The following is a 26,926-nucleotide window of genomic DNA, read 5'->3' on the forward strand; positions in this document are numbered from 1 at the left end:
TTTTTATTAGAATAAATGCATAAAAATCATAAAATTAGGTTAAACAGTTTAGAAACCCCTTTTTATATTTTTCCCAGCTTAAGTATGTGTAATGACATTGTTATAAAAAGTTTGGAGTATTTTCATAACTGATTTCTATTTTTCATGAATTTGTATCTATTTAGAGAATTAAATATGTGAAAAATGGTTATACATATTCATAATCCATGAAAATTTATCTAGAAGTCTTTTAGTACATTTAGAACCAAAATCTGAAGTTTGGTAATTTTTATTAACTGTTTAGTATTTTTCATGATTTTATGGTTATTCAAGAAACTAAAATCGTGAAAAATAGTCAGACAAATCAAAAATTCAAGAAAATTTATCTTAAGGTCTTTGACTTCAATTAAAACTTAAATGCAAAGTTTGGGAAAGTTTAGAACTAAATTGATTTAGTTTTGAATATTTAATCATTGGAACACCTCTAAAATGTCAAATATTAACATTTCAATAATGGAAATTTTCCACTTAAATTGTTATATAACAATTGATTCTTTGAAACTTAATTTCCACAGAAAAATGTTTGTAACTTATCAATATTAAATTTTGACACATTATTGGCATAATTCTATTGTAGTAGTAAGTATACTAGTGTTAGATTTCGATTAGAGACTCACTAGCGAATACCATTATTGTAGGAATCGGTAGTGGTACACGTGGAACGTAGTTCAAGGCACCATTTGCATCATCTAAATGCATTGTGAGTATTCACGCACTCCCCTATTTTCAGTTTTTATGTTTTGGGGTGGAAAAGCATGTCCCGAAAAACTATTATTTGTTCGTTGTATTTAAATTGATTTGTATCAAACATGATTGCTATTTTATTGCTATATCTCTCTATGTATGTCTATGCAACACGGAACATGAGAACTTATCGTATTAAGGCCCTTCCCTTACACTTTTCTCTAACCATTAACTCTTTGAGCCAATGGTCATTGTGGATAGCGCTATTAGGAATTGACAACTCCTCACTCGCCCTATTGCTGGAGTGCATGATACCATATTCATCTATGGAACGATAAGTATAGATCTTGATAGGGCTTCAGTCATAGGTTTGGTTGAGACTCATTGTTTGCTCATACACATACAAACTCGTTTCTCGTTATAGCAATAAACTTGTTATTAATTATAGCAATGAACTTTGTTTCTCATTACAACAACGAACTTTTATTACTGAAAACTTATATACATGTTTTAGCAATGAAATTGTTTGCTCCTTGTAGCAACGAAATTGATTGCTCATTTTAGCAATGAAACTTGTTTACTCGTTTGAGTAACGAACTTTATCTTCCATGAGAATATGAATGTTGCATCTTATTTGGGCAACATACTTTATCTCTCATGATGACAAAGAACTTTGTTTTTACAAACTTATTTACTCATTTTAACAATATACTTTTATTATTGGAAACTTTTATCAAAACTTTGATTTCAATTCATAGAACCAATATTATTTTGTTTATCTGTGAGTACTCACAAACTATTTTTATAGTTGACGCTCGTTTTACATGCTTTTTCAGGAATCGTCGAGTAAGTGGCACTTAGGGACACTTCACTTTTAGGAGCATTCGCATGTGTTGTATTTCAATTTACATTGTAATTTCTTTTAAAAGTTGTTCAAACCCATTGTAAAATTGTAATGATTTTTAATACTATGGTTGGTGTTGTCTTTTAACTTTTGCTATGAAACCCTTTATACTGCCACGCCTCGTGTTTCCGCTTTGGCGGGGTGTGACACCATAAGAATGCACTAAGATTTCCTTAGAGGACTAATTGTGATACCGTTTCTAAATCATTAAGATGATCACAAAACCTGATACTAAAGTACTCTCCCATCTTTTCAGATTTGAGAAACTTTTATCTTTCTGCCTAATTTGATTCTTCTCATTCGTTCTACCATACATCGAAACTTTTCCAATGTTTCAGAATTATACTTAAACAGGTAAGTATAAACATATTTACTAAACTTTAGTAAATCATGACGAATAGTCTTATCGATCTTTTGTGGTGGACTTGATCAGTGCACCAAAATGTGTACTTGATCCCTTAGTCCTTCACTTGACTCACATATACATGTGAACAAGAAATTAATCTTAATTTTCCAAAGATGAAAATTCTCATTCATCATACTATACAATTTGCATGATTTCCAAGTTTCTATCCAACTGAAACCTTGGGTGATGAGAATCTTTCCTTATTTGGTAAATTAGACATTACCGCAAATGAAAGAAACAAATCCATTTTCCAATATTGCTATCAATGGAATCATATAAGCAACAGTTTTTCAAAAAATGTCATTGTAAGGATACTTAGAATAAATGAAATCAAAAATTTCCTTTAAAAACTTCGCGGAAACACTACTAGAAAAACAGCCTTTTACGACGCGCAATGCGTGTCGTAAAACGCTCAAACGACGCGCAAATGCGTGTCAAGGAAGGCCCTGTCATAACGAGAGACTACACGCTTTTGCGCGTCATCTATTTACGACGCGCATTTATGACACGCATTTATGACGCGCAGTTATGACACGCGATGCGTATCAAGGAAGGCTTTGTCATAAAGTAAGACGACACGCATTTGCGTGTCGTAACCTTACAACGCGCGTGCTTATGACACGCAATGCGTATCAAGAAAGCCCCTGTCATAAATGAAGATGACACGTATTTGCGTGTCATAAACTTCAGTAACCATTTCCAATATGCATTTACGACGCGTACTTACGATACTCATTTACGCATAATACAAAAATATGTAAACAAATATATACCAAAACAATCAATTTCATCCAATAACATCATGTCAAAAAATTGTAATACATTGATATTAAAGAGATCTAATTGTACATTGTTATTAAGAGGTTTTCCCTAACTATATAACCTAATACTACATTCTATTAAGGGACACCTTTTGCAATGTTTCTTACACGAATGAACCATACAAGGAAAACACGCTGACTACAACACTTCTTAAGGGATTCCTGCAAGCAAAGGTTTTATACAAACCTAATTAAACAAATGTATAAAAATTTGCTTAATAACACAACTGTTATATTATAAAAAATAAAAAGATAAGAAAGAAAGAAAGGGAAAATTGAACATAAAAGGAGCATACTTTCAATATCAATGTTTAAGGGCCAGTGTTGTAAGTTCATAATTCATCCATCAAAATTTGAGAAAATGAGAAGGAAAAGACAGATGAGGGCAAGTTTGTAAAATTTAAAACTTAATAGGAAAGTCTAATTTTTTTTAAAGGATATAGAATTCAATATTTTCAGATATATGTAGTTATTTCTTTTTGACTTAACCCATTCAGCCACTTAATCCATAAAGGGAAAAAAGAAATAAGAAACTACAAGGATTAGATTAATAATTAATTCCATACCAGTTGATTGATAAACTCATTTTGATTCTTGGCTTCTAACTCAATCTCTGTGACTACCTGTTAATGATATTGTAACATAAGAACAAAAGATAAGTATTAAAAAAAAAGCTACTTACATTCTTTAACTGTCTAACTTGTTTGCAGAGGCCACCAATCTCATCATCCAGGTCAGCATGCACTGGATCAATTCGAAGCTGGATTTCATCAGAATTAGTATAATTCATGAGTTCTTTACCAAAGACAAACTCCACATTCTGCCAGAATTTCTGACCAGAGTTGTTTTGTATATCAAGCTGTGAAAGAAAGAGTTTGACTTTAGAGGATCAGTTAAATAATCGATTCAAAAACAAAGCAAGCTAATAGTAAATTCATGTGAAATGTAAGGGTTTATGGCCATACTGTTGTTTCAATTATAACAGCAACCACATTCAAGAGGAGAACAAAAGAAAACACATATCCCGAATTTGGACTTTTTACAAAGCTTTTCAGTGTTTCAGATAAAGAAGAATTATAAAAGGGGAACTTTTTTAGTCAAGGTTCCTGCATAACAAAGGCACAACATAAAGAAAGCTGAGTTAAAAAAAATAACTTTTCATTATGCCATGTGAAAGTGAAAAACTCTTCACATGAATAGCAACTAACTGTATCCTCCTTTTGAAACTTATAAAAAAATTAAGAACAAGAAATATTTAAACATAATAAAAAAATGGATAAAGTTTACTTTTCTATTGACTTGTTAAAATGATATAGAATCACAATTCAGAAATACCTTGATCTATATGAAGCAGCATCATAGTAATTGCTGCCTTTGTGAGAACTATATGGCATTGAACTGAAGGAGCAAAGAATGAAACTGAATGGAAATTTAGAACCCTAAATCATGATAAGATTAAGATTAAACTTGCAAAAAGGACATTAGAATTTAGAACCATAAATCATTTTCCTGGACATTTATCATATGATTGTCAGCTCCCAATCACAATTGAAGGTACTTGATCGGACAAGAACAAGATAAAAAAGCACAAACACTATAACAAATCAATCAAATTCAATATAAAAAAAGGCTTTATCAAATTGGTCTCAAGAAGAAGGAGAAAAAAAGTTGGCAATCGCCCAATAATTCACACTGTACCTCCATTAATGATCATTTTCTACACAAACAAGAACAAATGTGAGAAGTACAACTTTACCAGGTTCATCATGTTCCATTCTTCAACTCCATGTTTTTGAGTCTCGGCCTAGAATAAACAACAAATAAAGTATTGTAAGAAACTAGTATCATATTTGATAAAAACCAGAAACAGAAAAACAAGAAGGTTGTATTGTATTTTTCCACCTTTGTCCTCTCCACCAGGTTTATTATATTTTATATGTAAGAAGAAAGTGGTGAAAAACTGAAAATGATAACAAGCTTTCATTATGTTTAATATTTTATTTTATGTATAAAAATTCATTAGTTATAATTATAATAATCAATAGAGTATTATAATCACAAACTGTATTTACCATTTACATAAAACATAAAATTTAAAGAAAAATCATTTGAAAGCTGATTCCGTTCCTGCAAGCGAACCAAACATGATCATTGAATGTAATCATTCATTCCATTACTTTGCATCTGTTCAAACTTTAAACTCATCTGGTTATTGCTTTTTGATGTTTGAGTAGGTAAAAATGCATATGCTGTGTCAGTTTTAAGGCGAGTAGAAATGAAAATAGAAGGTCGAGATATCACTGATAACAGGTACATACATATGTGTTGAGTTCTACTTCTACCTGAAATTTATTTATCACAAATAAATATAAAAAGAATTTAAAATTTGATGGGTGCAGAGATATAAGTATTGCAGAGCAAGTTGATTATTTGGTTAGGCAAGCAACAAATGTGGATAATCTCTGCAATATAATTATAACTAATGAATTTTTATACATAAAATAAAATATTAAACATAATGAAAGCTTGTTATCATTTTCAGTTTTTCACCACTTTCTTCTTACATATAAAATATAATAAACCCCCAAAAATGTTAATTCGTTATATAATTGTTTTTCACCACTTTCTTCAACTCCATGTGATTAATGTTATGGTAAATAATAATAATAATAATAATAATATATCACCTTTGTCCTCTCCACCAGGCTGTGCTTCTCACAGTAAGCCTTGTGTTGTATTTTTCCACCACTTGTTCTCACATTCATGAAGATCTATTAATCACCATATAATACAAAAGGAACACAAGTAAGAATCACAATCAAAGAATATTACCTCAGCACAGAAGGCATGGACCCATTGACCATCAGTTGACTTCCTAAAAGCACCAGTATTGCCACCACATAAGCAAAATTCCGCTACACGAGACGCCTTCTCTGAGTAACTGAAAGATGGGACCCCCTGTTTCTAGAAGACGATGAATCTTCACATAACTCACAAAACCATGGACCTGTAGAATCTTTCAGACTACGATAACAATCTATGTGCATGAACTGCAGATCTCCCTCCAAAAGCTTTTATCTTCAACTTATTCTGAACACAAAATAAGAATCAATATAACTTCATTTCATTATAAAAACAGATCAATGAAAGTATGTTGCTACTTATTGCATCTAATTCTACTATATTTTTAACAGAATGAGAGTGAAATACCTCATGGTGAGCAGATTCTTCAAGTGTATCTGATAAGGAACAGGTCAGTCCAACTAACAAGCCCACCAAAGAGCCCAGGCCTTGGAAGGTCTACTCACGCAAGAAGAAAATAGGACAGGTGTAAAGTGATGTCATAGTTTGTTGCATCACTTGAGGGGCACTGATGCTCACGTTACCACTTAGGAGGGGAAAATGGACTAGATCTCAACACAGATGCAGAAATTGACTGTCTCTTTTTCATCCTTGAAGGAGCTTATGGTGCAAACTTCTCTCAACCGCCCTGACCGTCCTAAATCCTTGAAGGAGCAAAGCAGGAAGAAGTGTTGAAAGATGGACATTTAGACCAGCACCTCCAACCTACGCAACAGCTCCTATATATGAGGCAACACAGCTGCTGTTCGGACACTGTCATAATTCCAGGAAGCTTTTTAGTATTTGATACTAGTTAAGTGTAAGATTATCTCAAAACTATAAATTATGGTCCTTGATACCTCAAAATTTGTTTAAGGCCATCAAGGGCAGTATTTGCCATGTCATCATCTTCCAAACCACGGAGGAGTGTTGGGACAATTTCATCAATTGCTTGCATTCCCGCACTCTACAGATGCATAATTAACATAAGAAGCAGAGTACAACACAAAAGATAAAAGGTAGTTTAAAAGTATGTAAAGTACCTTGTACAGAGTGCTAAACGCAAGCCCTGCAGATTCACGAACCAACAAATAATTTCTTTATCCATCTTTTTGTATGATATTTTTGTATCATTTGTTGTACCTTGTTCATTGTTCATGTACCTTTGTGATATTGTTTGAAAATGTGATTGTTTCACAAAGTAAAAAATTTCAACGTTTAAAGGGAATTTGAGGTAACTTCTTACATATAGATCCAACTGTTAAAAAGAAAGTTCTAATAGACGTAGGCTTTAACTGTATCGAGCTTGAATTGAGATTTTAGGCTTCTTTTTAAGTATTAATTGCAAAGAGCCCATGGAGTAACATCACAAAATAACTACTTTTTAGTATTTCTTTATCAATCACTTACTTTTAAGAATTAATCAACCACTGGTAACTTTCATCCAAACTCTATATAATGGTTACGATTTCTGAGGCCCATGTCAAATCGTCATAATCTCCAATTACTTGGGGGTATATTGTAGAATGTAAAATACTAGTAATATTTTTGGTGTGTTAATATTTGAATCTTGAACCTACTTACAACACTAGAAATATCTTTGACGTGTCAATGTTTGAATTCTTAACCTATTCTGAAAAATTAACCACTAACCGGGACAAATAGTATTTCATTGTATTTATTGGGTATTGAACCCATTACATGGCATATCACATAGGGTAAATTGCATAACACTAGAATTTGTATTGAAATGCCAAATTTAAACCATAAACCTCACTGTAAGTGAGATAGATTTCACATGTCAAGTACTAACAGAAACCAACAAACAGGAGAAAAAGGTAAAAACATAAATGTACCTATTACAAAGAGATGTACGAATAGAGTGCAACAAGCAATTCATTACGCTTCTCTCTGCCAAGAACCTCAATGATTGCACGCCCTTGTGCTTCAGTACTGGCACCTTCATCATCACTACCACCTTCAAGAAGTGCTTTTCCAGAAGTACCATCAACCTTAAATAAAAGATCACCCAAAAGTTCCACAGAACTTTGAAGGATTCGTCAATTATCGTTGAATATCTCGTCTTATACAGCTGGCTGAAGCAAAGGCAGTGACCTGGAATATTTACAAAAAAGGCCATCAATATAATGAGACTTTGATAACTGTTTGACAATTGGAATTATTTTTGTAATTCATTTATCAGTCATGCAAGTAAATGAAACAACTTACGTTGTAGCATAATGCTCCACCAGTATGCGTCCAGCTCCAAATGGGATAGAAGCTTACAATCAATATTTACATCATCTTCTTCTTTAACCTGTCAATGGAAATACCTTTTAGCAAAGCAAGTATGTAACAGCCAATAGAAACTTATTTGCATCAATCAGCAAGTTCTTTATGTTGATTTGGACAAATAAAGTCCAAATAGACTAATGGAGTATTTATGTTCTAATGAGAGAGATCAAGAGTTGGATTAGGGTTTTAGGAAAAGACCCAGTTGAAAGAGAAAAAGAAAAGCATAAGTGAAATCATCAAACCAATAATAATAAGTCTATGAACATCTGTCCAAAACGATGCTGCCTCTCATATTTCTGGTGCTACACATTGATAATCTAACACCACATAACGAAAATTCCACAATTCAGATATTACTCACAAATTCAAACTTTATATTCTGTTTCAGATATAAGCAAAATCAAGTTACCTGATGACGAAAAAACATATAAGCAAACTCAAAGAAGACGATGATGAATGGAAGGAGAATAGGGGTGATGGTTGAGTACACGAGTCCAAGCAAGAAGTACAACTGTAATCGAGGCTCGGTTACAGGCCAAAGCAATGAACCAGGATCCATGGTTTCCTCTGTCTTCTCCGGGATGGCGACGGATCCAAGAACTCTTTTAGTTGCTGAAGCGCGGTTCCAGTTATGATGCTTCCGAGAAACACGTTGAGATGTAAAAAGAGATGAAAGAGATTAGAAGGTCGCATACGAAGATACTTCCTCCAGATGGAGCCTAAATAGAACTTGGATCGAAGAGATTAGAAGGTCGCATACGAAGAGTATAAAGCAAAGAATAATTTGATTTATTACTGATAGATCTTTGTGGAGGTGAAGTGTGAAGAAAGCTATGGGGGCTAGGTTTCCTTTACGATTCTAGGGTTTGATGAATTATGTTAATCGAATGAGATATTGGTTGAAATCGGACCTAGGGCTTTTAAGTACAACAAAAAATCATGAGAAAGCTTCATGAAGTGGAGATGGAAGAGAGGATTGGAGGACGCCATTGCTGATAGAAGTAGAGCCTCTCCTTTGGGACTTGCACCGATCGAATAATCCTAATCATAGGTCATTTTCGTTTTCGTGAGTGTTAGCGAGTTGGTTTCCTTGAGGATGGGGTGAGAGAGTTGCAAACGGTGACGGTGGATGAAGTGTTGGTCGATAAGGCCGGTACATCGTCGTCGTGCAGGCCTGAAGAGTCGGTGTGGGTTGGAGGTAATGGAGGTAGGTGAGGGGCGGAGACGAAGGAGAGGAGATATTAGAGAACAGATCGAAACAAATGTAGAAGAAGAAAGCGGGTTTAAAATTTTTGGGGATTTCATTTTCCCTCTAAGAGGAGAGACGCGCGTTTCTTAAAAAGAAAAATATAAAACCACATTCATAGAGGACGCACAGTGCCTTCCGTGTTTTAAATTTTTTTACATGAGACACTAATTTAAGGGCACGCAATAATACGTGACTTAAATCCTTAAATTTTTTTTGAAGAGATGACACTTTTTTAATGTCATTCTCTTTTGCGTAACATAAATCAATGAGTGTCGTGGTTTGCGCGTCATAAAAGGGTATTTTCTTGTAGTGAAAACTTATCCTTACAGTGCAAAAGCATATGGAAAAACTTTGTTGTTATCTATTCCTAAGCAATATATCATAACTCCTAAGCAACAACTCAAAATTCTGATCACCGAACCATGCGATCGAAATTCATCTTCGCGATCAGAATCAGCATATACTTCCTTTAAGTTTCTTCACTTTTCTTTGATTCTTAAAACATCAACATGTGACCCATTCACATCATGTAACAAGAATCTCATAATAGAAACTTCACATAGTTAGATAGTGGATTTTATCTGAAGTTGGGTCAAACTTATTGACTTAATCAACCTTATGATCTTTCAGATAAATAGGCAGCTTCGCAATCAATGCCCCTTCCTTTGGCAATAGACACATATGGACCCTTTGGTAGGACTCTCTCAGACTTAGTCATTCTCTTTACAATTTGGTCAACCGAGTTGACTATGGCCGATCCTTTTACATTGGGGAGAGAAAGCTCTTACTAGGTATCCAATGTTACCATTGTCAATGTCCATTGAAGGTTTGGGAAGTTGATCTTCTAATCAAATTTGCTTTATTAGGCCTTAAATCATTTCCGATTCAGCAGCACTTAGCAAATAGATAAGATCATTAAGGGTCTTGTCATAGTCTATCTCATAGTAGTCCCAAAGGAACTCACTATGTGACTTAGAAAGTGATGGAACATCCAACTTTCTTAAGACTTTGACACCCAACTCTCCCGGCTTGTCAATATGTGACTTTATCTCCAAGTTGTGAGCACACATAGACCTTGCTTGCCAATAGGGTTTGAGTGACCTTGAACTTGTGGGTTAGGGAGAATAATTGGAGGAGGAGGAGGAAGTAAAGTTCCAAGAGATTTGGGAAGATCACAGATGTCTAAACTAGACATCTTTTGGGAGATATTCAAGATAGTTGATTTAAAGTCCTTAATATAACACCCAATATGAAATATTAAGGCTAGGACCCAACACAATATTTTATAACTTGGAAGAGGGATGCCGTAATCCAAGCTATAGAATATTTGAAGGTAGGTGAATGACGATTCACCAATTTCCACCATGAAAAACGAAATAATTTATTAGGTTTTTAATTGGAATTGAAACTCCTAGATCTTTTGAGATTCATTGAACTTTTCAATGGCATGTTTCAATCTCGATTGTGCCCTTCAGGTTTTGTGACTGGGATGCCGAGGATCACAAAACAAGGTGTGAAGTAACCATGCAAATTACTTGGTACTCTTAAATGTTTATCACCCAACCGATGTGCCGGTAAACCACACACGCTCCACCGGCCTATGATAAACTTTAAGAAACCCTTTGCCAACCTTGTTAAATCAAGCTAGTGTGCCATTTAACCACACGTGCTCCACTAACCGACTTAAGCAAAGTGCAAAGTGAAATTTCATGGGTTAGCACCTTATTCACAGTTTCCTAAGTAACTAAGATTGGGAATTTATAAAAGGTTTAGTTACTTAGTATTTATCATTAATCCTTTTAATGAAGGGAGAATTATAGTCCTTGCCCTACCCGTTCGGCTAACGACCCTCCAACAGTCAAGGAAGCGGTGGGTGAGAGTGGACACCCATTAAACTGCCATTTTATAGGCATTAACATTATACCCCCTTATAGATCGGCTTCGTGAATGAGGCCTACTAACGGTAAGACTGACTTGCTCTTATACATATATATATATATATATATATATATATATATATATATATATATATATATATATATATTATTAACTTATAATATTATAAAGTATAAGGGTTGAATTTTAACTTTTAAAATCCTAAGGGCTTAATTTGGAATTAAAGTATTCATGAAAGAAAACTTTTCAAATTCCAAAACTTGAGGGCAAGTTTTGAACTATTCAAAAACTTTTCAATTCCATAACTTATGTGTTTAAAGTAGTTTTAATTAAAAAAACTCTTCAAGTTCCATAACTTGAGGACAAGTTATGGAAGACTTTAAACCATTAAAAGAATGTGACTCTTCCTTATTCATAACTTATGGAATATTTATGAGTTTTATGAAACTTTAATGTGACTTTTCATGTAACTTGAGGACAAGTTACAAAAACACATTTTAGAATCAACTCTTAGATTAAAATGGATTCAAAACACATAATCAATTAACTTTTCTATTAATCTAAGCAACTCATATGATCAAAGATAATTCACATCAAAAGTTTTCAAGTAATTAGCATAACTTTTAAACTAATACAAAACATGAATCTATTGACAATTATCTTTGAAATTGGATTAGCATGAACATTACCACATCAAAAATAAGTTTATAAGTTCAAAAACAGCTTAGGGTAATGTTCCTAGTCCAATTCCAGCCAAAACAGTCGAAGATATGCTGTATGGGGGTCCAACTCGTCGAGTGCATGAACCAACTCGGCGAGTTCGATGCTTTTTGCCTTGGAATCGTCGAGTCCCTTCATGGACTCGGCGATTCTGTTGTGCAGACAGCACAAAACTTCGATTTTTCAGCCAACTTTGCAAGTATAACAAGAAAACAAGCCTAGGCTCTGATACCACTGTTGGGTTTTGAGCATTCTAACACTCCTAAGTGTACATGCAACCTTAAATACCTTGGATCTATGTTTTCTCTATTATACATGCAAATATGAATATTCCAAGGTATTACCCTATCTAGCATACAAACTTTGATACTTGGGTAATAAAACAAGTTAGAAGACATACCTTTTTATGTAGCTTGATTCCTTGATGCTTAAGAGCCGAGTGCCCCAAGTGTGACACCTCAAATGGTTCACACAACATCAAATACACTTGGAATAACTTAGAAAGAAATGAACACTTCATGAAATCGACTAGCCCTCTTCATGCATACATAGTTCTCTCATGGTGGCCGATTTTGACAAGAATAAGATGCTTATATAGTGTGTCACAATTAGGGTTACACCATGTAAACCCTAATTTTCATGGCCTTTCATTTCCATGATCCATGGGTACAAAACCACCATGAAGCATCCATGGAGCATCCTATGCGTTTTAGCCCAACTTGATAATCCATGGAGCATTAGCCCACTATACAAGTATGGATGATTTACACAATCAACCCATATATTTAATTAGTCTCCTTTTGATAACTTAATTAATTCCAAATTAATTCTTGACCAATACTAATTAAATAATCTTATTAATATATTAGAACTTATAATATATTAGTAAACCTTAAGTGTTATTTCTCTCATTTTAGTCTATCCAAATGCATGATGCCATGCAACCCAAATGGACCATGCCGAGTCGGGTCAAGTACATACCAAATATAGTTATGGACTTAGAGACACTAATCCAACAATATTTTCATCAACTATCCGCAGAAGTCCTTTGGATATCTCTTCTATAGACTGAGTGACAATGTTGTCTTCGTTGCGAGGAGAGGGGTTTTTCGAGAGCGAGAACTCATAAGCCAAGAAGACAGTGGGAGGCAAAGCGATCTTGAAGAGATTCTAGAATCGAACGATGAAGGAACCTCTAACGCTGGCACTCAACCTGAGGAGGAAACTCTTGTTGAACCGATCGACGAGTCCTTACCTCTTAGACGTTCCAGTAGAGTTAGTGTTCCACCTGTGTTGTATGGTTTTCATATAACAAGTAAAGGTGATACGTTTATTAGTGACAGTACACTAATAAATTTGGATGAACCTAACAGCTACAAGGAAGCCATGCCAGGCCCGAAGTCTACGAAATGGAAAGAGGCTATGGACAGCGAGATTCAGTCCATGTATGACAACCAAGTCTGGGATTTGGTTGACAACGTGCCAGGTCGTAAGACGGTCTGGTGCAAATGGATCTTCAAGAAGAAGACCGACATGGATGGGAAGATGCACACTTATAAAGCGCGATTGGTTGCGAAGGGCTTTACTCAAACTACAGGAGTTGACTATGATGAGACATTCTCACCAGTTGCAAAGATAAAGTCTATTCGGGTGATGCTAGCTATTGCTGCATTTCATGACTATGAAATATGGCAAATGGATGTCAAAATCGCTTTCCTTAATGGGAAGTTGGCTGAGGATGTTTACATGAGTCAGCCAGAGGCTTTTGTCGATGCAAAGAATCTTAGTAGAGTGTGTAAGCTTGAGAAATCCATTTATGGATTGAAATAGGCATCTCGTAGCTGGAATCTTTGTTTCGATGAGAAAGTCAAAGAGTTTGGTTTTCTACGAAGCGAGGATGAATCATATGTATATGTCAAGGCCAGTGGGAGTATAGTTAGCTTTCTGGTATTGTATGTCGATGACATACTACTCATAGTAAACGATGTCCCGACCCTGAAGGAAGTTAAGTCCTGGCTTGGGAAGTGTTTCGTTATGAAGGATCTCGGAGAGGCTGCCTATATTCTGGGAATAAGGATAGTGAGAAACAGGAGTAAGAGACTAATAGGACTTAGTCAGAATACATACTTGGATAAAGTACTAAAGTGTTTTAGTATGGAGAATTCTAAGAAAGGGGAGTTACCAATCCATAGCAACGCCAAAAGTAAGACTCAGAGCCCGAGTACAGAGCCCGAGTACAGAGACCGAGATAGCAGAGATGAGCTGAATACCCTACGCTTCCGCAGTTGGCTCAATCATGTATGATATGACTTATACTCGCCCAGATGTGGCCTTCGCTTTGAGCATGGTTAGCAGATATCAGGGGAACCCTCGCAGAGCATATTGGACCGCAGTCAAGAATATTCTTAAGTACCTTCGGAGGACCAATGAATGGTTTCTAGTCCTCGGTGGGAGTGATGACTTAAGGGTACGAGGGTATAGTGACGCCAGTTTTCAGACAGACCGAGATAATTATCGATCTCAGTCAGGATGGGTGTTTACCCTAAATAGAGGAGCAGTGACTTGGAAAGGTTCCAAGCAAGAGACCGTAGCTGATTCAACGTGCAAATCAGAGTATATAACGGCGAGCAAAGCGTCAAAGGAGGCAATATGGTTGAAGAACTTCATTAGAGACCTTGGAGTTGTGCCTGTAAGTCCCCAATCTGCTTGTGTATCAATCAGATCCGTTTGATGGTGCGGAATCCCAATCATACGGATGATGCCAGACCAAAATAGAAGAGAAGGAGAAGAAGAAGATGATGAATCTTGTATGAATTGATATGAATTAAGATCCAGATACAAGATTCACACACTTACACACACTAAAGATCCTCTCTTCTCTCTTACTTTCTCTCTCTAGAACACCTTGGGTTTCACACACTTAAGCTCTCCACCTTACTACAATTATGCACTCCTCACCCTATATATAGTAGGCATGAGAAACATGGGTCGTAAATGGGTTTACGGTTGGGCCGTAAACCTGTTTACAGCCGTAAGCACCCATTGGGCCGTAAATACAACTGCAAAAATATATTACACGACCAAAAACTATTAATGCCTAGAAAAGTAAAGTATAAACCATATTTTTGACCCAACAATCTCCCCCTTGGTTTACAGCTTTCTTTTCTTAAATGGCCCAACAAGCTCCCCCCAAAAAGTAGCTGGCTTTCTTGTTCATCTTCATTGTAAGCTTGGCTTCAGCATTTATCTTAAAATTCTTCACAACTTCAAGATGAACTTGATGAATCTTCAATGAATGACTTCATCTTGAGCACTTGAGTTTTTCTTCAGAATTTGGCTTTGAACGCACGTCGGGTGAGGAGGCTTGATGTACCGATTCTTGAAAGATAGCGCTTTCAGCTAGAATCTTCAGAGAGAACATCAGAGAGAACAAATCTTTTGGATCACTTCAGCAGGTTCAAGATAGCAGCAGACTGATTGAGGAGGCTTCAATGCAATCTGTCACCTAATCTTCAAGTGCAGCTTCACCTTGCTTCTGAGGTTAAAAGATTGAATTCCGAAAGAATAATCTTCATTTCTTGCTCCTTCGAATGAGAATATTTCGATCATCACGGATGAAGCCTTAGCTCAGAAATTTTCGATTCAGTCTCCATGAGTCTCATCTACAACTGAATTCACTTTTCAAGACAAAACAAAACTAAAAGAAAATTTAGCACACAATATTTTTGGGTTTTTCATATTTTCTGAAAAAATAAAACAGAAACAAAAATATTTTTGGATTTTTGATTTTCTTGAACAAGAAATAAAACAGAATATAACACTATTTTTGTTTTTTTTTTAATTTTTCTGATTTTTGTTTGATTTTTGATTTTTTTTATTCTCCCCCTAAATTTGTGCATAGAGGAAAACTATGAACAAATTTAACAAAAACAAAAATATTTGGGATCAAAGTTGTCAAGCAATCCAATATCGTTTATCAGCACACTCCTGCATGTCTAGATCTGGTCAATCACCGGTATTGTGATCCACTTAAACACAAAGTATGTTGACAATTTGGACAGATTATAAGTGACAAGACATTGTGATATATATTCCTAAATGGACATTTAGCTGACGACGACCAAGGATATTGTTGTCCACTTAAATTAAGCAGCAAGATCTACAAACAACCTCTAAATGGTTCAATTTTAAATGTACTAGAACATGTTTCCCACTTCCTGATATACCCCGGTAATCAAGAACTTCCAAAGAACTCCTTACATTAGGTGAATATTCAATCATTAACAAAGAGGTCAGATATAGAAGTGCATATGTTGTATCCCAGGTCGGATGTCTTCCAATCACACAGAGGGAACAACATATGACTAACATAGATAGAGGGATTGAGAGGTAGAATGTTGCATATGCTGTGTCCCAGGTCGGATCTTCCGATCACGCAGAGGGGACAACATATGGCTAACAGATAGAAAGAATTTCATAGATAAGGAGGTGCGTAGAATTAGAGTTGCATATGTTGCAATCCAGGTCGGATATGTTCCAATCACGCAAAGGAAGCAACATATGACTGACAGATAGAAAGCAAGAAAATAATTTCCTACAGACCTACTTAATCAGAACCCCCCAGTTGCCCTATCAATACCGGAATTAAGGACATGAGTCCATACATCAAGGAAATGTTGAGCCACAGTTCTTGATAATTAACTTTTAGTGTATCTCGCAGGTTCCCATGTTTATCTCACTGCTCAATCTACCCGAGCGTCGTATGGTCAGTCCAAATGAAACTATCTAAGTCTATATTGTCTAGTCCTTTCATGGTCAATCAATGTCTAGTCCTTTTGAATCCTTTATGCCTACCAGCACATTGAATACAGAGTCTAGACAATTCGGCTTTAGTGCATTACACGAATTGCATATAGCCCTTTAGCACTAGACTTCATATCACTTCCCAAAACAACCTACTAAAGAAAGACATATAAAGAAATAAAAATTGTCTTTTAAATGAATCAATGTAAAATAAACTCAGGCGTATAGAGAAGAAAACGCAAACCGTAAGTCACCGATTGAATTTGCATCCAGAAGGTCTGAGAACAGCACGCATAATCTCAGAACAGATCCGAAAATTATTCATGTCATTAAGCACTAACCCCATGTGTGATCCCTTCTTTTCTTCCTTTCCCGCAAAGGACACATACTCCCAAACAAAGTTATGAATGTTGTACAGTTGAGAGATGTCCCATATCATGTGCCTGGAACAGCCATTACCAACAAACCGAAGTCTGATGATATGCCTCCATAGCTGCTCCGATACAGAGCGGGATTAGTTGGTCTTTGGAACCCAGTCCATTTTGAAACTGGGTTGATCTTTTTCATCCTTGCACGGTACTCTCTCCCATGACATATCCTGTTTATCACAAACAGAAGACGTAGAAATATTAGAGTCATTAGTTGATTTGGGAGATTGAGCCTTCGGAACCCATTTGTAGTTGGGTTTAACCCATTTCTTTTTCGATCTGATGGGTGGCTCAGTACTTTCTTTTGATCTTGATGTCGTTCGTTGAGATGACTTTGACCTAACCGGTCTTTGTTTCACTGGAGCATCTCTTGGATTGGGCTTCTTGGCCAACATTCCAGTCTTGCCCTTGGGATTCAGATTCTTGGCCTTGTGGGTTTGATTCTTGGCCTTCTGCGCGTTCCAGTCACCATTGTCTGAACGTGACCTTGAGGGGTTTCTTTTGGAGTATCTCCCTCTTGGCGCGTTCTGCCACCCTTGTGCATAGTAGGGAACGTATGCGCGATTAGGACAATTTCTGGAAATGTGTCCAGGTGTTCCACAGTGAAAACATGTCTTTTTCTTCACTGTGAAGTTGTTTCTTCCTTCCCCTGGTGGCGTATCCTTGCCTTGTCTCTTATTTTTCCCACAAGCACAATTACAAAAGGCACTCTGTTTCACTGGAATTGGTGGTCTGTATTTCTCAACAGCAGGTTGATCAGAAGCAGCTAAGTTCGAAGCAACAGATTCAGAGCTCAAGGAGATGTTGGTTTGTTCAATGGTTTTCTCCTTGTTCTCATCTTCTTCTACTTTACCTGCACATGAAGTAGAAGCATTAGAATTTTCAACTTGAATACCTCCTGAAACAAAACCAGCTGGTTTGCCATAAACCATGAATGGTTCGTTGGCAATCTCTTCTTTGGATAAAGGGTGATACTGATAATTATGATTGAAAGGAGGAGGCGCCTTATCGTATCCTAAACCCTTTTGCTGGTTATGTTTAAATTGCATGCAATGGTCTATCATGTTCGCAACTACTTCGCTTGACACATCAAATTTTCTAAAATCAAAATCTGCAGTTTCAAATTTGCTTTTTAATGTGTTAAGCTCAGCAGTTAATTCAACAAGTTGTCTCTTAACATAGTCATACTTTTCACATTTATTGCTATAATCTTCTTGAAGCCTCCTAAAGTCTTTGGGTTTTGCTTCTAATTCAGCCTTTAGGGGTTTCTGTCCTTTCCTAAGTTGATATCCTTCGTATTTTAGGTCCTCGACTTCCCTTTTTAGCAAATCATTATGTTCACGAAGAAGTTTAATCGTATCTTCATAAGATGGAGTACATGAAACTTCATTGACCGGGATGTTTGCGGAACTCATTGTTTTTCCACACTTCAAAGCGTCAAGTTCTTCAATTACAGCAGCAAGACTAAGACGATTGAGATCTTTTGTCTGCTTGATGACAACCACGTTCATATCCCATGACTTCAGAAGTGCATTCAGCAGCTTTTTGTTTATCTCAGATTTGGTTAAGAAGATCCCAACTATATTCATCTCAGTAGTAAGTTTAGTAAATCGCTGCAACTGAGCTTCAAGGGTTTCTCCAGGGATATAGTTGAACATGTTGAATTTTTGTCTTAACATATCTGACTCTCTTTCATGTCTTCGTAGACCTCAAAAGCCATTAAAAGCACAACTAGAAGCCAAAATCAAACTCAAAAGTCAAACTTAAATTTAAAAATGTCCTTTGACTATAAACCTCAAAAGTCAACCTTAAAAGTCAAATTTAAAAATTTAAAAGTTAGATGAGAAAGTCAAAGTTTAAAGTTAAAGGTCAAATTTTAAAAGTCAAAGTCAAAATTTTAAGTAAAAAATCAATTTAGAAATTTAAAAATTAAAAGCTAAACTTTTAGAAGAAAATAGAATTTAAAATTGAAAGAAATTTGATTTTGGGGTTAAAAGTGTCAAAAATGCGAAACTGGAACCGAGAAGGACGCCTTATGAATTAAATGTGAGAGGAGTGACACAAGGAATCAGCTAGTCGAGTTGGGTAACGCACTGAGTTTATGAACCAGAGGTCCCGGGTTCGATACCCGACACCCTCAATTTCGCTTTGATAAATTTTTTTTTAGTAAAGCGCTGATGCGAGCTTCATATGTGCGAGGCCGAGATTGCAATGCGAGGACGAGATGTAATTCGAGGCGAGAACCGTAAGCTTCGACCGTACACGTGCGATGCGATGCTGACCGTGAACCACAGACCGAACACGTGACCGTGAACTTCGGACCGTAAGCTCGCACCGTAAACCTCGGAGGGCCGTAATCTCGGACCGCAAACTCCGGGGAAACCCTAGCCGTAAACGCCGCCGCCGCCGCCGACCGTAAACTCCGGCGGCCGTAAACTGTTTCCGGTCGTAAACTCTTCGCAGATTACGTGAAAAACAGCGTTTTTCCACCCCTTTTTGCTCCAAAACTCGATCAAAAACTCGTTTTTATCAAAAACACGAAGAGCAACCCCCCCCCCCTAATTTTCAAAGATCTATCCAAAAACGCAGGAATCTTTAAAAAATAAGATCAAATAAGCTCCAGATCTGACAAAATTGACTGATACAATCCTTGCTCTGATACCAATTGTAAGTCCCCAATCTGCTTGTGTATCAATCAGATCCGTTTGATGGTGCGGAATCCCAATCAAACGGATAATGCCAGATCAAAATAGAAGAGAAGGAGAAGAAGAAGATGATGAATTTTGTATGAATTGATATGAATTAAGATCCAGATACAAGATTCACACACTTAGACACACTAAAGCTCCTCTCTTCTCTCTTACTTTCTCTCTAGAACACCTTGGGTTTCACACACTTAAGCTCTCCACCTTACTACAATTATGCACTCCTCACCCTATATATATTAGACATGAGAAACATGGGCCGTAAACAAGGTTTACGGCCGTAAACCTGTTTACAGCCGTAAACACCCATTGGGCCGTAAATACAACTGCAAAAATATATTACACGACCAAAAACTATTAATGCCTAGAAAAGTAAAGTATAAACCATATTTTTGACCCAACAGTGCCAGTCATAAAGGAGCCTATGGAAATATTCTGCGATAATGTAGGAACGGTTGCCTTGACCAAGGAACTAAGGGATCATGGCAGATCTTGACATATCGACAGGAAATATCACTTTATTAGACATCGGGTGGAAGAGGGACTCCTTGTAGTGAAGAGGGTGTCGTCAAAGGATAACCCAACATATCCCCTTACGAAGGGACTGAGTAGGGTTTAGCACTTGCAGCACGCTAGAAGCATTGGGCTGAAGGACGATATTAGTTTAGATTAGATAGCTTCGAAACGTGTAATAGATAAATTGTAATTCACATTTGATGATTAAATAAAGGTGTATTATTTATAAGTAAAGTTACTGTCTTGTGTTAATTATTTACCTATTGTTTCACTTTGCATGTTTTGACTTCCCGAATAATAAGATTATTCGAACAGTCCACAGTCGCTCATACTTTGGAAGTAGGTATGAAAGAAAACTTTCATGAATTGGTTTGTAGACTTTCTAAAGTGTATTAGACATAGCAAAAGTTTGCTACAACGTTCATGAGTGCTTATGAACTAAGATTTGAGCATTGGAATAAACTCACGCTTGCTGGTATAACTTCATGGAATTTATCACGAGTGATCACAAGACGATAATATCATATAGTCTTTAAACCTAGATATATGGTTTATTGTTTGCAAGTTGGTTGTGCATTGATAATGCGTAAACGCATCAGTAACTGGATGTTATAAAACGAATTGTTGTGCATGATTTAATGAGTGAATAGTAAATGCATATAAGTCGAAGTTTATATGTTCCTTTTATCCTCAGAGGGTAAAAGCGATATCTGGGCCCCTCGATGATTTGGTTTGACTTATGTGATGGGCCCAGTCAGGACTGAATTGATGTGTTTAATTAAGTTCTATGTCAGACGAATCAGAGATCGAGAAACAAACTGCTGGACAATAAGTATGACTATGTTCCATGTATTTGTCTGCACGATATCTAGAACGGAGGATTATACGATCACTTATCTAAACGACAAGTTACTGATAAGATCAGAGTTGGACAACGTCCTTGAGAGCTACAATTGTTAATCGGATCCTAAATTCGTACTTGCATTTATAGTTAATAGACTTATCGAAGTGGGAGACTGTTGGATTAGTGTCTAACCCGTAACTATATTTGGTATGTACTTGATCCGATTGTGCATGGTCCTTTTGGGTTGCCTTCACCAAAGCAACTGGACAAGATGATTTATGGAGAGAGAGAGAGAGAGGTTATTATGGTTTATTAATATATTATATGAATAATATATTAAAAGAGAAATCATATAGTTTAATTAATATTGGTCAAGAATTATTTGAGAATTAATTCTGTGGCTGAAAGTGATTAATTAAATAAGGGGGGGGGGCTGAAACTGTCAATTATAAGATAATTGATTTTGGGCTGTGAATCCTTATGGAAATAAGGGGTACGAAATCTAGAGTGGAAGCCCACTCTAATTTCGTCCAAGGGGACTTATTCAAGACGGTTCTTGACGTTGCTTAGGGCCTAAGTTATCCAATTAGGGTTTTGATTGAAACCCTAGCAACTCAGCTATTTAAGGAACCCCTAGGGCTACAAATTTCGGCCACTTGAGAAACCCTAGAGTTACTATACCCGAAATTGTGCCTCCTCCTCCCTCTTTTCTAGATCATCTTCTTGCTTTGGTGTTTGTAAGCCATTAGAGGTATTACACTTGTGATACTAAGCTCTTGAAGATTGAAGATTCTTGCAACTATTGAAAGGTATAATCTAAACTTGTTTTATTATAGATCTCATTTTTCATAGTATGCTAGATTAGGGTTTGCAAGCTTTGGATAAATTTGTATGTACAATAGAGAAACCTAGATCCAAAGCTTTAGGGTTTTTCATGTGCACATAGGATGTTCTTTTGCTCAAAACCCATCAACTTTATCATATTCGTATTGGGTAGTGAAGGGTTTTGGGAAAAATAAAATAATGGGTTGGGTAGTAAAGGGTTTTTGGGAAAATAAAACAACGGTGAGAGGCCACACATTGTATTACTGGGACTAGTCCTCTAATAAAGTATAAGTGACGACCAATGACTATTCTAGGTAGTCTGGTGGAATACTAGCAGGTTCATCACTTGTAGGTGTTAACGATCATACTTTTAAGGGAAAAGGAAAGTTGTTCCTTTGGATACTCTATCCACCCTAGGGTTTCCTTGTCGATACATATTACTATGGATTCCCTGAAGCGGTATTGTCTAGTCATAGAGATCATTTACGGTACGTCTCTTGAGATGAGCATTAGGGATAAGAGAGTAAAAATAATGTGAATGGGTAATCGGGAATTATTTATTGTGAAAACTATATAATTACAATATTTTGGGTTGAAATCCTATGTGCTGACCAGGCTCCCAAGCCTAACCCATTCAGTTCCTTTTTATCACAGATAGCGGTACAAAGATACAATACACTGAGAGATTTGAGGAGTTTAGTTAACGTAAGGCATGTAACGATTACGTTTATGCTTATGTTTTATATCAGTTATGACATCCCAAGTTTTTAATAATCAAAGAAAAACATTTTCTTCGGAAATACTTTTTATGAGACAAATTCCGCATTTATAAATATCACTCTGATTTAAAATAAGCATAAATAAAAGGTCTTTTCGGATCATGAAAAATTAGGGATGTCTTTAACAGTGGACGTACTAATATGAAAAATTATGTTGAAAAAAATAGAAAATTAAAAGGCATACCTCATGAGTGTTATACATTGAAAAAGGTATCCCTCCAGCACCAGTGAAGTTGTAAACCTCTAAGTCTATCGTTTCAACTTCTCCTTCAGAAACTGCAACAAAAAATCTAGACTCTTGTAAAATTTTGACATGAAAAAAAAAGTTTAAAAATTAACTAATGATTATTTCGGAGGGATGATTGTAAAAATCTAGTACTCAAACGCCATTGAACCATGTTAAGATATAAAGGGTCAAATGCAAGAAATAGCAACATACTTTTATCTATGTATTATAGCATTGTATTTTCATTTTTTCCTTATTAGGACATTACATTTTGAATAATCTACCAAATTATAGCACTAAAAGCTAAATTGTTATAATTGGATAATTTTTCAAAGTACAATGTTGTAATAAGAATAAATGGAAGTAGAATGCTATAATACACAAATAAACAAAATTACAATGCTCTTTCTTGCATTACACACAGATATAAATAGGTACCCTATGTAGAGAGAAGAAACAAACATACCAAACACCAACTTCAGTTTCCCAGGTCCTTTAATGACTGGATCAGTAGCTTTATATCGATCACCAAACTTATGTCTTCCAATGCATATAGGCTTTCTCCACCCTAAATATAAACAACCAATATATAAATATAACCATGTTATTTAAAAAGTTTCAAACCATATATCAAATTGATAATATTCACCTAGAATTAGCCTAGGCATGTTTTTGCAAAGAATGGGTTCTCTAAGGATGTTTTTGCAAAGAATTGGTTCTCAAATTGATTATATATATATATATATATATATATATATATATATATATATATATATATATATATATATATATATATATAATTTTGGCAATTAGTGAAGCCTAAATGTTTAGAGGATAAAATGACAAAAAATGAGAAGAGAAATATGATGTATCCCCCCCCCCCCCCACACACACACACACACACACACACACACACACACACACACCAATACCTTTTTTTTATTACATGTTCAACCTTGTTGGCGGACACTCTACTACCCAACCCATTATTTTATTTTCCCACACACATCAATACTTTTTTTATTACAAATTCAACCTTACTAAGAGATTGAATTTTTATACAAATCAAAAAACATTTTAAAAGTTTGTTATATATGCTATATTATGAACTTTTCAAAACGAAATTTTAAAAATAAAGTTGTTTAGATATTATAGTTTATTTTATAAGATTACCATTTAAAAAAAAACTAATATTGAAAATGATATCCCAAATGGGACGATTCAAAATATTGATGAACCAAAATGTTATGATTCAATATTTTTATGATTTTTAATTTGTTATGATTGAAAAATGTTACGATATTTAATCGTATAATTTATGGTTCCAACTTATGTGATTCAAAAAATGTTATGATCCAAAATCATATGATACAAATTGATATGATCTATAATATCAATGATCCGAAATAATATGACCCAAAATTTTACGAACCACCATCCATATGGAGAAAAAATATTTGATCTAAGAATGTTTATGATTCCAAAAGTTTATAATACTTAAATTTATGAACCTAAAATATTTTGATTAATAAAAATTATGATTTTTAATATGTTATGATTCAAAACTTTATGATTTTTTAGTTTAAGACTTGTACTGAAGTATGATAGAGTCTGCATCCTAGAGTCTCCATTAAACTTCGTTTAATGGACGTGCATCTAATATGATCGTGCAACATCCAATGATTATGTTTGGTATTTTTGCTCATAACAAAATAGATGTTCAAAAATTGTCCAAGCAGTTTTTACCATTTTTATAACTATTGGACGATAAAAGGTTATATTATTTAAGAAATATAGGGCGTGTTCGAAAAAATTAGTTGGTAGCGAGTGGTAGCTTTTTGTTAAATGCTACATGAGATATCTTTTAGATTTTGAGCGTTTTGTTTAAAATAAACGTTAAAAGTTTATAGTGTCAAACGAGAGAACAAAACAGAGCGTTTTATCAAACGCTAGAAGCTCCTAAACGCTCTGTGACAAACACTTCCTATAATGTCGTTCTAAAAAAGATGTAATTGAATGCCAACAAATTAAATATTTAGGTCTCGTTTGATAGACATCTTTCTAGGTCCAAACATATATTTCTGGCTGAATGGATCGGAAAAACTGTTTGATTTGCACAAAAAAAAATCGGTCTTTCCCTGTAAGTTATGTCTTTTCCAGAAAGCCCAAAAACCATATCTTTTTGACTGAATGGGTCGGAAAGACAATTGTGTCCCAAACCAAGCCTCTTTCTTTCTTGATTGTTAATATCTTTTAAATAATTTTTTTAATTTCTTTTTGGATTATTACTTTTTTACTGGACTATTATATATTAATAAATATTATTTTTAATATATATTATTTATGTTTTAACAAACATTATTTTATTGGATTATTAATTTCTTTTAAATAATTTTTTTTAATTTTATTTTTGTGGATTAATTCTTTTTTTTTATTGGATTATATTATATTAATAAATATTATTTATAATATATAATATTTATATATTAATAAATATTTTTTTTTTTGAATTACAAATTTCTTTTAATTAATTTGTTTAATTCATTTTTATTGGATTAATTCTTTTTTTGGACAACACCACCATCATCGTAATTTATTTTAAAAAAATCTCATCCATCCTACCACTATCGGACGTAAACAAGGTCAAGAATCACATGTTGGGTTATAAAAAAAACTATAATGGCTAAAGAGAATAACAACATAACATCAACTTGAAAAACAAATAACTAAAAACAACATAATCGACATTCTATTTGGATTTTAATTGATTTATGTTAAATTACTTTGTATGACAGTTTGTATTTAGATTTTTAAATGAGTATTGTGTAATTTTGATTTTGTATGACAATTTGTCTTTTTTTATAATTATTCAGCAACTTCATCCATCATAATATAGAACAACATGTTAATATGATTATTTTTCATCATTCAACACAGTCAATTAGATGTATAATCAAACAACATGATTTCTTTCTCAGTAAGAAAACTTTCATACACAACATTTTCCCGAACAACAACTATCAAACAGAACCTTATTATTAAATCAAACTTTGATGATTTGTTGACTTTTGTGTTTATTATTAATGAGTAAATATTTTTGTTTTGACCGTAGGTGGATAGTAAATAAATGCATTTTAATAGTATGTGCATTAATGAAAAAGTGTCACGCGTCAAATCCTTATTGGTAACTTTAGCTTATAAAAAGAAGCAAAATCTACTCTCAATTTCATATCATCAATATCTCTAATCCCCTTAATCCGAATCCATGAATACCAGAGGCATGTTTCTTTTTCTTGTTGCAACTGTGGTTCTCGCAACACCATCTACTTCCAAACGAGTCTATACACCAATGCCACCGCCACCGCCACCGCCACCACCACCGCCACCGCCACCGCCACCACCACCGCCAACGCCAATGCCAGTTCATGAGAATTTCATTTCACCATCAAATGCACCAGAAACTACTCATGTCCCAGAAACTACTCATGAGCACAAACACAAACATAAGCATCATCACAAGCATGAGCATAGCGATCATCATAATAAATGAATGTATTATAATAATCATTTTAAAAGTTTACGAATAATAAAATAATATTTTGCATTTAACTATATAGTTTTATTTTGCGCAACATGCAAATATTCGCCTAGTTATATATAAAAGAAGGCTATGAGGGTGTTGCAGACCAATAACTTGGGTTGTGAATGTGTTTCAGAGTGATTATCTGAAGAAGTGTGTTGCACATTAATGGACTGATGATAGAAAATGAAAAACATGTCAAAAGTGATTAAACTTGTTTAGATGGAAAATTTGGACATAAGATCCATATGGTACAAAAAACTGTATCTACTTTTTAATTCGATAAAATTTTAACTGAAAGTTTGTTGAAGACTAACTTTTTGTGTGGGTTGTTATTATTCAAAAATCAACTACCATTATTTTGG

The 26,926-nt window shown here is 34.9% G+C and overlaps 1 pseudogene; it reads right to left on the reverse strand.

The window, feature by feature from the left end:
- The window catches only part of LOC145158143 (isocitrate dehydrogenase [NADP]-like), an 89,742-nt pseudogene extending 65,774 nt beyond the window's left edge, over positions 1-23,968 (reverse strand).
- Positions 23,969-26,926: the final 2,958 nt, after the last annotated feature.

Source organism: Lactuca virosa, chromosome 2 (genome assembly GCF_052849685.1).
Source record: "Lactuca virosa cultivar CGN04683 chromosome 2, Lactuca_virosa_CGN04683_v6, whole genome shotgun sequence".
Taxonomy (NCBI): Eukaryota; Viridiplantae; Streptophyta; class Magnoliopsida; order Asterales; family Asteraceae; genus Lactuca; species Lactuca virosa.